Source organism: Xenopus tropicalis, chromosome 8 (genome assembly GCF_000004195.4).
Source record: "Xenopus tropicalis strain Nigerian chromosome 8, UCB_Xtro_10.0, whole genome shotgun sequence".
Classification (NCBI taxonomy): Eukaryota; Metazoa; Chordata; class Amphibia; order Anura; family Pipidae; genus Xenopus; species Xenopus tropicalis.
In genome coordinates this window covers 35,759,001-35,769,525 of record NC_030684.2, presented here as the reverse complement: position 1 = coordinate 35,769,525, position 10,525 = coordinate 35,759,001, and the positions used below count along the sequence as shown (strand labels likewise).

At 39.7% G+C, this 10,525-nt stretch overlaps 1 pseudogene; it reads left to right on the top strand.

The window, feature by feature from the left end:
* Window positions 1-606: 606 nt before the first annotated feature.
* LOC116406914 lies at window positions 607-9,082 on the top strand (annotated as a pseudogene).
* Window positions 9,083-10,525: the final 1,443 nt, after the last annotated feature.

The window sequence follows — 10,525 nt, the reverse complement described above, 5'->3', positions numbered from 1 at the left end:
ACAAACTGTGTGCATAGATTGGACACTCACAGGACTTAGCAAATATATATTATATATATATTTTAGCAAATACATATTATATATATTTTATTCAGTAAATATCTCAACAGCAAACAGATCATGTTAAATTAACAACATGAGCAATCATTTTATGGTATTCACAGCAGGCAGAGGTAGATACATGTAGTTATAGACATATATAACAAATACAATCAGTAAAGACTTTACACACGATGAATCCCTCTATCACATTCTATAGCTCAAGAGATATATATATATATATATTAGATATATATATAGATATATATATAGATATATATAGATATATATTTATATATAGATATATATATATATATATATAAAACACGTGTAGCAGCACAATCATTACTATACTATACCTATTAGATGTCTGTACATCCAGCGAATTAGTGTAGCACCTCCCACGACCAGGCGGCGATCAGCGCAGTAATAAAAAGTTCCTCGAAAGTCTCTCCCTTCTCTTATTGGTTAAACGTCGCCTCTTTCTTCTCCTAAGTCGCAGTTCCTGATTGGCTCACTATAGGGTTGGGGGCGTGTCCATTTGTGTGCCGTCTTCAGTGCGGTCCCTCAGCCAAGGAATCCCAGTGCAGTCAGCATGAGCGACCAGTCTCCGTTCAACCACCGATGTCATTACCCTGACTCGCTTCGTGATGGAAGAGGGCAGGAAAGCCAAGGGTACAGGGGAGCTAACCCAACTACTTAACTCAATCTGCACCGCTGTAAAAGCTATTTCTTCCGCCGTGCGCAAAGCTGGGGCTGGCCAACCTGTGAGTACAATGCCCCCCCCAACCAGAATTGGTTTTGCCCATTGGTACCCACTATAATATTGTCATGCCCCCCCCCAACCAGAATTGTTTTTGTCCATTTGTACTATCATTTTGTGCCCACTATAATACCGTCATGCCCCCCCAACCAGAATTGTTTTTGCCCATTTGTACCCACTATCATTTTGTACCCACTATAAATACCGTCATGCCCCCCCAACCAGAATTGTTTTTGCCCATTTGTACCACTACATTTTGTACCCACTATAATACCGTCATGCCCCCCAACCAGAATTGTTTTGCCCATTTGTACCCACTATCATTTTGCACCCCACTTAATACCGTCATGCCCCCCCAACCAGAATTGTTTTGCCCATTTGTACCCACTATCATTTTGCACCCACTATAATACCGTCATGCCCCCCCCAACCAGAATTGGTTTTGCCCATTGGTACCCACTATAATACTTTCATGCCCCCCCAACCAGAATTGTTTTTGCCCATTTGTACCCACTATCATTTTGTACCCACTATAATCCGTCATGCCCCCCCAACCAGAATTGTTTTGCCCATTTGTACCCACTATCATTTTGTACCCACTATAATACCGTCATTCCCCCCCCAACCAGAATTGTTTTTGCCCATTGGTACCCACTATAATACTGCCATGCCATGAGGGTAATAATTGCACTGCCAGCTGACCCTAGAAGAATGCCATGGCTGTTTCCTTATTGAACAAGTATTCGCTAAGCCTGCAGCCATTTTAGCAGTTCTTAATTGGCTTTCATAGCTCTAAAGCTGCGCATACACATAAGGATTTGGCAACAGTGGGTTTTAGTGGTGCTAAATTGAACCAGTGCAATTTTCAATAGCAACTAATTCAGCCATTGTAATTCAGCAATCTATTACAAATGCTAAATTAAAAACAAATATCTGACTGGTTGCTGGGCAAATGTACTGGTGCAATTAGCATCTAGAGCTGGCCATACACCCTGCTGATTCAACCCTCTACACTGAGTAGGCAGCTAATTTACCTGTGTATAGGCCCTCACCGCTGGCCTCCCTGGTATGTGAATGAATACTGGCCGATATCTATTAAAGGAGAAGGAAAGGCACCCCCTATACTTATACCCCGTGCTGCTCCTGTAAGAGGAAAACAGCACCAAGCCGGGGTACCTGCAGCGAGCGTCTGTTCTTACTACTTCTGTCTTTGCAAGCTTGTGCATGCGCGGAAGAGTGAAAAGCCAGAGTTTACTGCATTCAGAAGACAGATGATAGAGGAAACAGCAGCTACCCTGTCTGGTGCGGTTTTCTCCTAACAGGGGCACCAGCCCGGGGTAAAAGGTAAGCGGTTAAAGTCACTGGGGGGTGCCTAACATTTGATTCCCCAAAGTGATTTTTACCGTTCCTTCTCCTATAAGCAGGTTTGAAAATCCCACTGGGCAGGGACCACATCTGCACGTTGATGCAGTCATCATTTGGACCAGCCTAATTTAGCCCAAAATGGAATGGCCAAATCAGACTAATCACTGTAGTGACCTCACCAAATGAGTGGATCTTAATATGTATTGCCAGCTTAAGGTGGCAAATCAACCCTAATGGGCAAAGTGGTTGTAATTATGTAAAGGAGCTTATCCCTAAACTCGGCATAAAGCAGCAATATAAATGTTGCTCCACTGAAACATATTGCTTTATAATCTTCCCTTTAAACTTACAAAGCAAGGCTTTGGCAAACAAACTGAAAAGGGCTCAGTAGCTGCTGCTGTTCCATAAACCTGTTTCAGCTGCAGTTATTTGTTACACAGCAACGATCAAATCAAAGGTAAGTCACCCCTAAAATGTTACAAAGTGCTCTCAGTGGAGTAAGGCACATGTAAGACAGGAGCTTGAGATACCTGCTTGTCAGTTTCCTGGGCCCCCCTGCAAAAAACATTTTGGAGCCCTCTCCCTCCTGCACTAAAAGCAAATAGATGTGACAGCAAGCTTGCAGGCAGGAGGGAGAGTGCTGAAAGTTTGCTGATAGGCAGTCTCTCCACTGCTCCGTGTTGCACAAAAGCTCCATCTGTTTAAAAGCAGAAAAGCCACATGGCTATTAGATGCTTGTATGTTTGTAACATAGGAAACCTCTGTCAGTATTAAAGGGGTGTTTCCCCTTTAAGTTAACTTTTAGTATGTTATGGAAAGGCCAATGCTAAGCAACTTTTCAATTTGTGGTAATTATTTGTTTTTCATAGCTTTTGAATTATTTGCCTTCTTCTTTAAACTCTTTGTAGCTTTCAAATGGGGGTTATTAATTATTTTTCACCTTCAGGCCCTCCCCTATTCATATATCAGACTTTCATTCAAACCATAACCTCGTTGCTAAGGCAATTAGGATCCTAGCATCAAATTAGATGCTGAAACTCCAAGCTGGAGAGCTGCTGAACAAAAACAGAAATAATTAAAAAAAACTACAAATAATAAAAAAAAACGAAGACCAATTGCAATTTTTCTCAAAATATTAATCTCTACAGCATGCAAAAAGTTAACTCAAAAGTGGACAACCCCTTAATGACATTGGTGTTAGTGAATGTGATTTTCTCATATGTGCAGGCTTTTTGGGTACATTTATACCCAAAACTATATACACATACGATATAGTTTTAAACTGATTAAGGGTGGTATCCCTGTCTAACTAGTTGCAGACACTAGTGCTTAAATCAGTGAAAGATGATTTTTCATCTCCTGTTTGGAACAGTATGAAGGCTATTAAACCCAGAATTGACTTTGGTTGCCACCTCCCCCAGTTTCAAATTAGAAATACCACATATTGCATGACTATTTAACAGTTTATGTAGATGAAGATTTAGGTGACTAGATCATTTTAAATAATCTGTGTTGCATTTAATGAATGCAACCTTCTGGGCTGCAGTGATTACATTACACATTTTGTGCAGCCCTTCTGCAATTATGTTTAGTTTGTCACAGTGGAATCTTTGTTTTTGAATCTAATGTGCCTATTATCAGGAATTTGACTTTTGCAGATATAAGGCTTACTACCTATTTATATTCAATTTGCTTTCCTGCTTTTTCTAGCTGTGGGATTGCTGGATCCACCAATGTGACGGGAGACCAAGTGAAAAAACTTGATGTCCTCTCCAATGACCTGGTTGTCAACATGTTGAAATCATCATACAGTACCTGTGTCCTTGTGTCTGAAGAGGACCAGCATGCCCTTATTGTGGAGCCTGAGAAACGGGTGTGTGCTTAAAGGAGAAGGAAAGTCATTTTGGCATTTTACTGCCAATAGATTTGCCACATTAGTGCTAGTTAGAGCCCCATATTTATTCTGCAGAATAAATGAGTAAAAAGCCCTAGAGACTCCCTCCGTTTCAGATAGCAGCTTCCATTTTAGCTTGGCCTTTGTAGCTTCCTGCTGCAGCTCTAGCCGTTTGTAGCTCAGATCATACATTCCTAAGGGAAGGGGGGAGTGAATTCATTTGCAATCTTATAGGAGGGAGAGCAGGAGAAGGGAGAGAGGAGAGAGCTGCGCAGACTCCGGCCCCAGGAATGAAGAATTTTCTGATATCGAAGTACATGTTTACAAAAAAAGACAATAAATCCTGTGTTTTTTTTAATTGAGGATTCAGTGCTTATGGCTGTATTTACATAGACCTTTCTGATAAAGCTTACTTAGTTTTTACCTTTCCTTCTCCTTTAACATAGTGATTTAATCTTTGAATGGAAAGTAATTGAAGGAGTGATTTGGAAACACTAATTGTACTATATTACCTTGTTAGGGAAAATATGTGGTCTGTTTTGATCCTTTGGATGGCTCCTCAAACATTGAATGCCTTGCTTCTATTGGTAGCATTTTCGCTGTCTACAGAAAGGTAAGATACTTGTTTAATAATACCGGAAGTATGTGTTTTCTACAGCTACCTCACCTCATCCTCTTTATAGGGATGATGTATAGTGTGGCCCTCCGTTAGGCCAAGGAAATGTAATGAACTAGTGATTTCTCTGATAGCTCACTCATGCATTAGACTGACTACTTGCTTAAAGTATCCTTTGGTAAATATTGCAGACTGGGTCACTTCCAGTCACAGCATGCAGTTGTTATCTAGTACAATGTGAGCATCGCTTTGTAACTGATACTAAGCTAAGTCAATCCAATCACTGATATCATGGAGGTTTATAAACGCTAAATTATAGAATTACAGGGTGGCCTGCTTCCTGTAAAGGCAAGTCCAGATATCTCGTGATGTACTGTTGAATTCTGGTGAGGAAATCACAACTCCACCATTAATCTGTAGAAATAGTTACCCAGACACACAATCTTGCAGTTCTTGGAGAAATAAGCCAAACGTCGATGCGATTTAATGTTACACTCCAGTGACTACTTTAGAGCTGTTCATTAAACCCCATGATTTACACATAAGCATGCATGCTAGGGAGCAGCAACTGCATGCAGCGCAGAATTAGCCTATTTTAATTACATCTTGCTTTAAAGGAATGCAGCTTACTAAATGTCAATATATAACTGAAACAGGAATTAACAAGTTCTTTCTTTTCCAGGTATCTGAGGGAGAGCCTTCGGAAAAGGATGCCTTACAACCAGGGCGCAATATTGTTGCAGCGGGCTATGCTCTCTATGGTAGTGCCACCATGATGGTCCTTGCCACACAATATGGTGTGAACTGTTTCATGCTTGACCCTGTGAGTAACTATAAACTGTTTATGTTGTGTACCTGCTAGGTGTTGCTTACTTGAACTGTGCTTTGCTTCCCAAACCATTCCCTACACCGCCTATCAGCACCTAATTGTAATTGAATACATGCACAGCTCAAGCCAGTTGCACTATGGTATACCATAGTTAGTTTAGTGATCCCCAACCAGTGGCTCAGGTGCAACATGTTGCTCACCACCCCCTTTGATGTTGCTCCCAGTGGTCTCAAAGCAGGCTTCCATTTTTAAAACACAGTTTTACTTCAAGCAGAGCCTCCTGCAGGCCAGCAGTACACCTGGAGCTACATAGTAGCCTATCACAGCCTTTATTTGGCACCCCCCCAAAAATGTCATGCTTGTGTGGCTCCCCCAACACTTTGTACATCTGACTGTGTCTTTCTCCTCTTTGTAGGGTCTGTAGTCTTTTGTTGTTGAGCTATCCACTAAAAAGTACTGACTTGCCTCAAAACGGAAATCCAAGTGAATTCCTTCCTGACCTCAAAATGCAATTTGATAGCTATTTCTGAAGCCCACTCTAAACATGATCATTTGGTCAAGGCTTACCTTTGGCTTATCCCATATTACACCCTTATTGACATTAAATCTAAGAATATCTAGCTGAAAAAAGTGACCTTATCCCCAAATATCACCCTAGTTGGCTTTAGACTGGGTTTTTTCCAACCAAGGCACTGGATCGCGTGGCACAGTTGGGGGACTGGTGCATTACTGTATATTTTTATGGTGATATCTCTAGATACATTGGCTCATTGTTTTCCTATTCCTAAACATCTCGGTTATTCTTTGTTTTTTTATTGATGGATGTTAAATTGTACCCTTTTGTCCAGACTAATCAATGATTTATACAGTAGAGGAATTCTATTTCAAGTTCTAGAACCATCTGTCATCCAGAGAACCTTATTTTGCGGTATGAGACTTTTTAAAAAAAAAAAAAAAAAAAACTGTATTCCATGGTGAGATGTGCCTGCTATATTTCCTAAATTCATCCACAGCCAATAGCTCATCTGCTGTTTCTTCTTCTACATTGTAATAAAGAGGAATATAAACACACTGGGTTTTTGGCATGCATTCATGAATCAAAGCCCTTCTTAAGCATTTTACATTACTTGTGATTTATGTCTAAAACTTCTGTGGCTTGTCTTTCCTTTTAGGCAATCGGAGAGTTCATTCTATTTAACAAAAGACGTGAAAATTAAAAAGAAAGGCAATATCTATAGTCTCAACGAGGGCTATGCCAAATACTGTGATCAGGCAGTTACTGAATATGTGCAGAGGAAGAAATTCCCCAGAGGTTAGTGCTTGATTCTGTTTAAAGACTTCTGCAAATGTTTAAAGTTTTCTGCAAATGTTTTATATAAAAAAAATACCATAAACTAGAAAATTCAATAGAGTGCCTGCAAAGTGGCTTTGGAAGCTTGCATAAATGAGAGTGAGCAGTTGCTTTGAAACCCAGTAAGAGTGCGTGTATTTATGTTGTGTGGGTGTGTCAGTCAGCTAGTTACTATAATGGTTAGACATGTATGATTAAGTACCTCCTGGTCAGATTGTAGAGACAGTACAAGGTATAGGTTTTATGCATTCAGTATCTGTTGACACACAGTTTCTTAATATATGATGGTGTGCAGTACCTCCAAGAGTGAGGGTCTTTGATATGGTGTGATGGAAGGAGTCCCACTTTCTTGAATGTGACGCTCAGCTGGTGGACCGCCTGGTATTTTTTAGACAGTACTTCCAACTACTGTTCATTTGGTCTAGGTCAGAAAGTGAGCACCTAAAAAAAAAAAAAAAAAAAAAAACAACCTGGCTCCGTTTCTGCACTGTCCTGCAAATCTTCTCCGGGCTCTGCAGAAATCAGCTGTGCTCTGATTGGATCTTTCTTCTTGTGGATTCTCCAATCAGAGCACAGCTTTCTTGACGGGCAGTAAAATTGACCAATCAAGGCGCAGATGCAGACAGGGATCGGGAGATTTTGCAAACTGGAGCCAGTGCAGAATTGAAGACTAAAAAAAAGAAGAATCTGCAGGCTGTAAACTTTACCCCAAAAACCAACTTTGAACTTTTGCTGCAGTTTTCATCCCACAGGTACTATACACAGGTACTATACTGTATATGTTCTAAAGACTGACCCACTAGCTGAAATTAAATTTTTTTTTTTGTCACCTGACCTCACTTATATACATAGAAATGCTATATATAGTTTTTAGCTGTGCTTTTTTTCCTTTACTAGGATGGGAGCTCACCATACGGTGCAAGATACGTTGGATCAATGGTGGCAGATGTTCATCGAACTTTAGTATATGGCGGAATTTTTTTGTATCCTGCTAATACAAAGAGCCCAAAAGGAAAGGTAATACTCATACTTATTAAGGATTATTCACAAATAATATATATATATATACAGTATATATGTACATTATATAATGTATATATATATCCAGAAAAACAGGAAGTCCGTTAAGCTGCACAAATCCATAGTTGTTGCAATACAATCCTACAGGGTTTAGTTTTTAGATTATTTTTTTAGCATTAATTTTGGTGGTCTAAATTATAGAAAAACTATGTATGTATTTCTTTTATCTAGACATAAAGTCATCCAGCCTATTTTAACTTTACTAGGTGTTTGAGATGGATAGAATTCTGATTTTAAATTTGATTTAAATGTGGGGAGGGGATGAAAAAATTGGTGACCATTGTAGTGCTTTATAAGCAGGGGCAGTAATGCAGGTATGGGATCTGTTATTCTTATAGTGTGGGGTTTTTCAGATAAGGACTCTTTCTGGAAGTTCAAATCAACCAAAATCTATTGAACATAGGTTAATTGCTATTAATTCATTAATATAGTTTTAGGGGGAGGGTGTATGCAGACTGACCTGGACTGGCCCAAGTGGTTATTGTGACACTAAGCAAATAGCATTAAGCTGTTCATTGGACAATACCTTTAGTGGAATAATGGATTGTTACTGCATCATGGGATGGTACAGGGCGGCATGTTTCCCTAAACTATATTTAATACGTGTTAAACTGTGTTCTCTGCTCTGTAATCTGTTGGTCTGTAAAGGAGCAAAAGCTGCAATTGATGGCATGACTGTTATAAATAGAATGAACTCCTCTCATAAAGTTCTTCCTTTCCTTTTGTAGCTGAGGCTTCTGTATGAGTGTAACCCTATGGCTTATATCATGGAGAAGGCTGGGGGAATGGCTACTAATGGACTTGAACCAGTGCTGGATGTAGTTCCTGAGAGCATCCACCAGAGAATGCCAATAGTTCTGGGCTCCTCAGATGATGTGCAGGAATATATGGATCTTTACAAGAAATATGCGGGCAAGTAGGGAGCAGATGGATAGATTTCCTGCCATGGGACCAAAGAATATACTTAATGCTCCATATAATGTGCCAACATGCAGAAACATATTTTCCACACCATTGCACTAATGAACTTCTTTATATAGAGCAGATTGATTTTGTTAAATCTGTCCCTAATGGAAATATGGGCATGCAGACATACACATGAGCAGTTCATATGTAAAACCCTGATTCATCTAAATAAACTATTTCATAAAAATGTACTTTTTTAGTAGTATTTGCTATTGGGTAATCCTAAATAGAAAATTGTCATTTTAAGAATTAATTGCCGCCTCCTGGAATCATAGGATTCACAGTGCTCACAAACAAGCCAAGGCACACATACAGTACATGCTAGGCCTCATTAGCCAATGAATGGACAGAGTTCTGTATTTTGCTTCCACACTACTTCCTGCTCCTTCTAAATTACACTGTTTACATGGCAAATAATTTGCTCTACCATTAAAATTTTTATTCTTGAACCAACAAATGTATGAAATATAAAAAAAAAATCAGTGTTTTGAAAAACAGATTTCAATGCAGGATTCTGCTGGAGACCTCTATTAACTGATGTGTTTTGAAATAAACATGTACTCCCATGACAGTATTCCTTTTAAATAATTAATTTTAGCTTGAAAATTAATAAATTCATTAATTAGAGCTTCTAATGCCCCAGTTGTCAGCCAATGTTTGAGTTCATTTTAAGTTGGAAGGCTAATAGTGATGGTCAGATATTCAGCAGCTGTTTAATCCTGGTATAAAAATGGGCTGAAAGGAAAGGTGGTTAGGGTGGCCATTAATGCCCAGTTTAGCTGATTTCAGTCGGTTTTAGACCACACTGCAGTCCTGTGAGGTTTCAGATCGTGGTGGCAGAGATTGTACTGAGCTGCATAAACCCTGGACTGGGCTGGCCACAAGCAGTGTAGTTATGCTACTAGTTCCCCTACTGAGGGTAAAGTATCTTATTGGTCATGGGACTGTTATACCTCTGAACGAGAACCACCATTAGAGCTAGAGCAACCTTGTCGTACAAAAACATAGTAATTGAAGGCATTAATTTTGCTCAGTTGTAGTAAATCATTGCAACATATTTGCTTGTTAAAGTGCTACGTCCAGATTGGTTGCTATGGTTTATTGTACCTATGCGACCTGAAGCTGGCTATACACGCACCGATGATATCGTACGAAACCTCGCTTCGTACGTTATTTGGTGCATTTATGGTGGCTCGACGAGGCGATCGATGCCGCAAAAGGCTAAGGATAACTGTCGACTCGTCGAAATTGCTATGTGTATGGCCACCTTTAGTGTTGTTATTGCACGACCCCACTTGAGTCCAACAGTCCTGTGCCACAAGCTCCATAGTTTGGATGCAGCAGACATATAATAAAGTAGCACAGATTGGGCTACCACTCTGAGGCCATTACGTAACCTTCAATGGCAGAAAAGAATCTGTTCATGTAGTTTGTTGACTGAATACATTCGTTTTAGTCAAGAATTCTTTATTTGTTTATTCTTTGCATGAAAGGTAAAATGCTGCAGAAATGACAGATCAGGTTATTTTCCGACAGCCTCATCCCCCTGTGACGGAAGTTTATAAAGCTGTCACCATTCGTCACTGCCTGTCATTGCTCTACAGACTTCAATATATTCTGCT